This window comes from Coregonus clupeaformis, chromosome 15 (assembly GCF_020615455.1).
Source record: "Coregonus clupeaformis isolate EN_2021a chromosome 15, ASM2061545v1, whole genome shotgun sequence".
NCBI lineage: Eukaryota > Metazoa > Chordata > Actinopteri > Salmoniformes > Salmonidae > Coregonus > Coregonus clupeaformis.
The window spans coordinates 46,795,684-46,803,367 of NC_059206.1; positions in this window are offsets into that span (position 1 = coordinate 46,795,684).

The following is a 7,684-nucleotide window of genomic DNA, read 5'->3' on the forward strand; positions in this document are numbered from 1 at the left end:
ACTGGTTATATTTCCAAAAAAACACAGTTTAGGAAACACAAGTGTTTTTTCACAATGGAATTTGTAATAAAACAGAAAGATGAAATTAGTTGTGTTATTTTTCTGATCTGACATAGCTTCCTGCCGCTGCGGGACCTCAAAGACATTTAATTTAAAACATTTAATTTAAGCATTTGAAAATATGACTAAATCAAATGAGAGATTAAATGTTGACAGATGAAATTGTTGATTTCATGCAATATTTTATTTATTGCTGTACACATTCATATTAGATGAAATCAGCTGTGACGACCTTTTTACGGACGCGTTCTCTGCCCACACAGATAGGGCTAAAGAGAAATTAAATGAATTGAAACCTTAAATGGTATAAATGATCCATAGGCAATATCTCTTAGAAGATTTATGATACAAGTTTTGATTAGTGCTTTGCAAAACATTGCTTTGATTAGTTAGCACTAAGAAAAAAGAAAATGAATGTCTTTATTTGAATTGAAATAAAGTCTTATCATTTGGTATTTAAATAAGACAAATGGTGACAGGGATAAAGTAATGACTCTGTCTTTATGCTGGCCTTGTGTTAATAGGACTTTTATCTATGTTCAGGATATTAATAACAGAAAACTGTGGGAATTAATACTTTTGATCATTAAGAGTTCAGAGATGAATGAATGGAAGCAGTGGGGCAAGTCGTTATAAAGTGTTAGGTAGGGCCTAGTAGTCATTAATAACATAGTATTAATACCTCTGTGATGTCTTGTTGATAATATTCAACCATTTAATGTTCATATTATCAGCAAATGGCAAACAAATGGCCTCATTAAAGAAAAAAATGAAAGAATGTATTATTCCTCTGAGGTGTTGACTATCCTCTCTGTCCTGTAAGAACACAGCTTTACCAGACCCCTGTAGCATACAGCCTACCTTCCAGCCAAGCCAACCATTCTCCTCTGATAGATTTATTTGAAAAGAGCAAAGTGGGGCGATGCCACCAGTGTTACGGTGACCCCATACATCACGCCTCGTGTGAGCACATATTAAGTGCATTTCTCATCCCCCCGCCCATTAAAAGTAAATAATCCGCAAAGAATGAGGCATTTGTTAAGGAGGCATCCTATTCCTCATACGTGACAGGTATCTGTTTATACACACAGCTGGGCAGGTGTGCAGGGAGGAAGGGAGGCACAAGGGAATGATGATGTAAACTGCTACAGGGAGAGAAAGCGCATATACATTCATGTCCAGATCTACTCTGGCTTCACTCACTGCTTCTCATATACTGTAGGTAGAGAACCAAAGGGTTTTTACTCTCCAGGTCCCTGGTCAAACCATCCAAAGCATTGCTCATTGGCATGGAATAATGTCTGACTCGACAATACAGATAAGGTCACACATCCTTGCTTCGCTTAGTGGCAATCAAATGGTTAAAGATTTTGTGTACACATTATGGTGATGATGCCCTCTACCAGACATATCAGTGGCTGTAAAGCACCTTCATCCGTCGTCAGCACATAAACCAGGTTCTATTTACTTGCAAGACATCCGACTTAATAAGCATGATAAAAGGTAGAGGAGACACAATATTAAGTTCATTAAGTTAATTATTTTCGATAATGAGCAGAAAGCGGAGAAAGAAAGAGGAACCAATTACTAATTAAGTCCCATCATCACATTAGAATAAATGAACATTATGCAGCTACATCGCTTTCATGTTGTTGCATATTTATTACGCTAAATTAATTTAATATCCCCCTTATAAATCATGCAAATTTATGAACTGAAGGTTTCATTTATTGCAGCATATTAAGTCATGTTCCATGTAGGAGGTGGCGTGGAAATGAGGCAATACCCAAGGTTAGCCAGCGTTATTTATGGCCTCCCTGTCAATTAATACTAAGCTGGCTTTTATTGCACTTAAATGTGCTATAGAGGAAGCTGAGGGTATTAACAAAGATCATCAGACAGGCAGACGCTACAGGCTACACATTGGGTGCGTTCCTCTGCCCTGGCATTGCTGACGCCTGCCAGATTTTACAACGCCAGGATAGGTATTTTATGTATCAACTAACCACATCACATGTTAATTAAAGCAATCTGTCAGTCGATGACACAGTCGATGACGTCGTGGCACACAACCATTGGTTGATGCATGCAACGTCTGAGCAGGGGTACGCGACCATAGTCTCCAACACACACAGATTACTCTCAAATGGACCAACAATGTCCAAGTCATTACAGTGTCCTCATCTGCAATATCTGCATTGGGTTGATAGGTTTGAATCAAACTGGCTTTTGGTTAGGTAGAAGGGCTTTAGACATAGGCCGCAATTACATTTCAAACTGTAAGAATTATTGTTATTTAAAAACGGTAATCAACATGTAATTGAACCATGACTGTGATACATTAGGCCCTACATTTAACTGAACCATGAACGTGATACATTATCTACAGACATAAAGTGAAAAAATGTGGACAGTATAAAATCACATTATAAGTGAGTTATGGTCCATTATAGGTAAGGTTATATCGTTTTGAGATAATCAAGAGATTTAAAATGATATTCGTGGCATAAATAAACATGTGGATAGTGACACAATATAGGAGAGTAATGTAACTCACAGGTCACAGTGTTTCCTGTGACCCATTCATGCGCTGAGGGGATTCACATATAAATAATGGATGCAAACAATCTATCAGCAGCTGTATCATCTGGGAGAGAAAACCCTGCCATGCTATTAGATGAGCTAATGTGGAATAAGAAGCACACAATGACTTAGAGGGGATAGCTGCACAGGGTTAAACGCCGAGCAAATTAAATCCACAGACAATCTGTGTTCTTCCTGCTTGTGTCTGGAACTTTTAAACATGAAATGATTCTTTAAAACGCTCCTTTTAAATGACTGTCCTGTTGAGTGCGACCCCCGACACACCATTGGCATGGTGAACATGATTGCCGTGGTTCTCTGTGGAATATTCAAATGGTGCTTTATAAAGCCTGGAGTATGGGTCATAACACTGTGATTGTTCCTAACTACTGCAGGTGCTATGCACGGGAAGGGTCATATCTCAGTCGTTAACGAATCTCTGGCGCGGCCCTGTGCCATTAGAGTGATACGGACGGCACATTCCCTGCAATTTAGTACCAGTAATAGATGAGGGTCATGCCAGGTCACTTTCAATTTCCACTCCGAGAGGAGGAAAATGGAAACAACTCATTTGCACAAATTTGAATAATTCGCTCACTCAGAAAAGAAGAAAAAATGAAGAAAATATGATGATGAGTGAGAAAGAGAGGATAAAGAAAGAACAAAGAGGGGAAAGGAGGAGGACACTGTTGCACCTTGCACAATAATGATCCACAGCACCTTGGATCAGCTTGCATAAAGGCTAATGATGAATATGACAGAGGATATGAATCCAGATGCAGGAATAAAGCAGCCTTTTCTCTCTGCAGTCTCACATGGGAGTCTCCGTAGTGAGCTTTTAAACTTATCATAAATGTATTAAGATTGCACCGGGCCATGAAACAGCTGTAGACAATTAATCTTCTGCAAATCTTATCTGAGGAATTGGTTTCTGTAAAGTAACATCTGCTGCTAGAGGTGATTATTCATGGGCATCGCACACCCACCGCACTTTTATGCATAGGACACGATCATTGCCAATGAAGTAAAAATTTATAGTTTTCCCTGTTCAGTAAAAATAACATTCAGCAGCATTAAAACGTCATCCATCAACATTGTCCTGGGGCCCCTGGCCATCCCAGGCAGAGAAATTAAGAAGTATTCATTTCGCATAGAAGTTGTAAAGTGTCCTGCTCCTCTGAACTGATATTTGCAGCACTGCTTTAAAGAATAAAATTGCAGCAGTGGAGTTGTGGATTATGGTGCTGGAGTAAAAAGAGAGCTGAATTCCCCAAAACCCTGAGAGACCTTCATGAGAGATTCTTTATGAACATAAGAGCCATGTTAGGTCACATTCTTTAAGTCTACAGTTTTACTATATGCTCAATTAAATATTTATTTTCTGTGACTATAAGAATTGTTTAGAGCAGGGGAAAATGTAATTCACACAATTGCTGGGATGGAAAGGATTACAATTGTAGTTTGGGGGGACTAGCCCTATACAGATTTTTTGTTATTGTTCATTTGCTGTCTTTCCTACTGTAGCTATGCAGCTATGTGCAATTCCGCTATCTGTTATTACATTGTGTTTATTTGTAAAGGAATAACTAAGAGTCATGCCATTTAAGTTGCATTACTGCATGTGTAGAGATCCCAAAGCACCATCCTTATTTTCTCCCTATTAATTCCATCCTCATTGTGTCTTCTTCATTTCCCAACTGTCGCCATCTCACAGATGGCAATATTATTTACAATATAGGCTGTCGCCTGGAGCCAAGCCAAATGCAATCTTAATAGGAATTTGATCATCTGTAACTTTGGCTGCGTGTCAATTAGTTTGTTTTTTAACAAAGCAAAGCAAACAATATGTCCGCCCTCAATTCATTTGACTAGTTTTGACTTTTTGGGGAAGACAAAGGGAAAGGTAGAGACATCTGTGAAAATGTTGTGCAAGAGGAAGTTACACACACAAATACAAAATGTCCAGAGGAAGTGGGAATTGCATAAATCAAGTGTATATGAATACAGTACATGCTACTTGTCCATCTGAATTAAATGTAGTTTAGGATCAGATTCAGAATAAGGTCAAAATCTACTTCTGAATACTGGTCTCCCACAGGCCATGACGCTTGTAGGTACACAAAGGTTCTGTACGTCCATGTATTCCATAGCACAGTCGTTCATCAAAGGCACTCAATTATTCCCTGCAAATCAAAGCCCTCTCGCTCTACTCCATGCCTGCAATGGAAAAGCCATCTGAGAAGTGTGAAGAGTTCCGTCAGACTGAGCTACCTGCCTGGTCGTCGGTCCACATTACAGCTCTGTGGAGGAGATGATGTTTAAACCTGAACATGTATTGTTCAATATGACATGCTCAATTTATCATTAGTTCTGAAAGAGAGAATGGATGAGTACCCTTTCAATTTAGTTCCGTTGCTTTCTTCATTCATCATATCCTCCCTCATCATCCATCATCACCCGCCCCTTTGATTTGTACAAAAACACACTTTCATAAGTTTAATGCAATTAATCATCAAGGCTAAGATAATTTTTATATTAACAGACCAAGACATTTATATGATTATTTATTTGATGAACTTGCACCACAGTGAGTTTCATTGAATCCCATTCTTAGATTAGATCATCTCCATTGCTCAGTGAGCATGAAAGTGAGGGGTGTTGAATCTGTTTCTTTGGTATCTTTTTGTTATAGGTTTATGTACATTTCCAGAGAGCGGTCTCAGTCTGCCTTCAGCACCCACTGGCCATGCCTTTTATCCTCTTATAACAAGTCCTAAGAAATTGAAAAAGTTGCTGCAATAGATAGGAGGTGACCTGGAAACAAAAGCAATCAAAGGGAGGGGAGACGCAGGGAGCCACTGCCAGCCTCCACCACACTCCACGTTCAAGGTGAAATTCTGCTACTCTGTCAATAAAAGAAGAAATACCTTTTGAGGCACAGGGCCGAGGGCAAAGTGTAGTCTGCAATTACACACCTTCATGTACCTCACCAAAGGACATTTTTCATGTAGCTCACCATTTTTAGTTTCCCTCCCAACACAAGGCATTTTCTATTTTGTAAGAAAATAGAGAAAAAGGTCTGTGGACTCTCTAATCTGTGTTGTAGGTTGTGATGAAAAATGAGTGGGCACACCAAAACTTGTCTTCACTGTTAAATCTCTTAAAACGTTCTATTCGTGGTTATGATATTGTTATGACTAGATATTTTCCTTATACAATATGGATATACTACTGTACAAGTTATCTTACACAAAATAAGTCATTTTTTGCCACCAATAGATAATAGAAATAATGGAGAGAAAAGTAGAGAACATTCCTTCAAGTCAACCATACAATCTAGTTGAAAATATTCCTTTCAGCATTTGATGATAACTAGATAAGAACATAATTATTTCTCAAACTAAATTATCTTGAATTTAACCACAAATCAATCAGCTCTCCACTTGAAGAACTTCAGACTCCATTGTAGCTCAATCAAAAAAAATCTATGTGGACCAATTATAGCCTGTTTCATTAGTGTATGCTAATCAGGCAGGATCTTGAAAGAGTCGGTCTTATATTTCCCCCTCCTGGCCACCAAGTCACTGTATAGGGGGAATGAACACACACACACACACACACACATTCACATCCACACTCACACACTAAAAACAGAAAATTGAAATCCTTGAAACTTTGCACAACTTTGTTGGAGATTGTATTCTTTTCATACTTCATGTTTGTGCTGTTTGTTGAGAACCAGCATGGTGGTAATGCTGCGTGGCTGTCTATGGGAGGCTTGCTTTGACCTGCGTTAAGCCTGATTTGGTCCTGGCTATAGTATGACATGTCATAGCATCACGCTCACCCTGTGACTGGAGCTACAGTCCAGTCTGGGGCCATGCCTGGGAACAGCGGACACACTGCTCACAGAATTGAAGCATCGCACACTTGTCTCATTGTATTATTTATCTGACAAACAGACAGACATCCTTCATCCCGTTCCAATTGTAGCTCTTTTTTATAGTCAGGCATTCGCTGGAGCCGTGAACAAAAATATCTAAAACAGTGATTTTTCACCAAAACATATAACTAAGCAATGAGGCCCGAGGAGGTGTGGTAGATGGCCAATATAACACGGCTAAGGGCTGTTCTTAAGCACGACGCAATGCGGAGCGCCTAGATACAGCCCTTAGCCGTGGTATATTGGCCACATACCACAAACCCCAGAGGTGCCTTATTACTATTATAAACTGGTTGCTAAAAGAATTAGAGCAGTAAAAATAAATGTTTTGTCATACCCGTGGTATACAATATACCATGGCTTTCAGCCAAATCAACATTCAGTGCTCAAACCACCCAGTTGATAATATTTGATAACTATCAGTCTGATTAATTATGAGATTAAATAAAGCAGGTACTGAATCAATCGTTATTTAGTTTTCCTTTCTTATGAAGTAAAATGATTAACTAAGCGCACAATAAATTGGCTTGTTGCTGAATAATTATAGAACTCAGAAGAGAGCCACAGTGTCATTGGATGAGATGTAATGCAGTGGTAGCTAGCTCAGCCTCTCCCTGACTGATCTCTCTCAGTCAGAAGCACACAGTCGGACGAAGCGGGATTGAAGCTACGGATGACTGCTGGAGGTAGGACAGACAGCAGAGGTTAGCTAATCTCACATCTCACCTCTCACCCCCCCAGCTCATCAGGACACTCTGTCCAACCATGTACCTGCCTGTTGTCTTTTGACTAAGCCCAAAATGCACAAAGGGGGAGCTTGTGATGAAATTGATGCAATAACATTAGCAGCAGAGACAAAAAAAAACTGTTTTTATTGAGGTGCATCATGGGGCTGTAAAATGAATAGTCTTTCCTGACATTCTTCTCAATGTCTCTATATTGATTTCTGTCTGTGTACATTGTACCTCAACATCACATACATTAGCGTAGGAGTTCCACTCGAAGCACAGAAGGGATGGCAGAACAATGTTTTTAAAGACACTATGCTCTAATTAATGGCAGGTCTTAGACAGAGCCAAAGTCATTTACCCTCCTGAC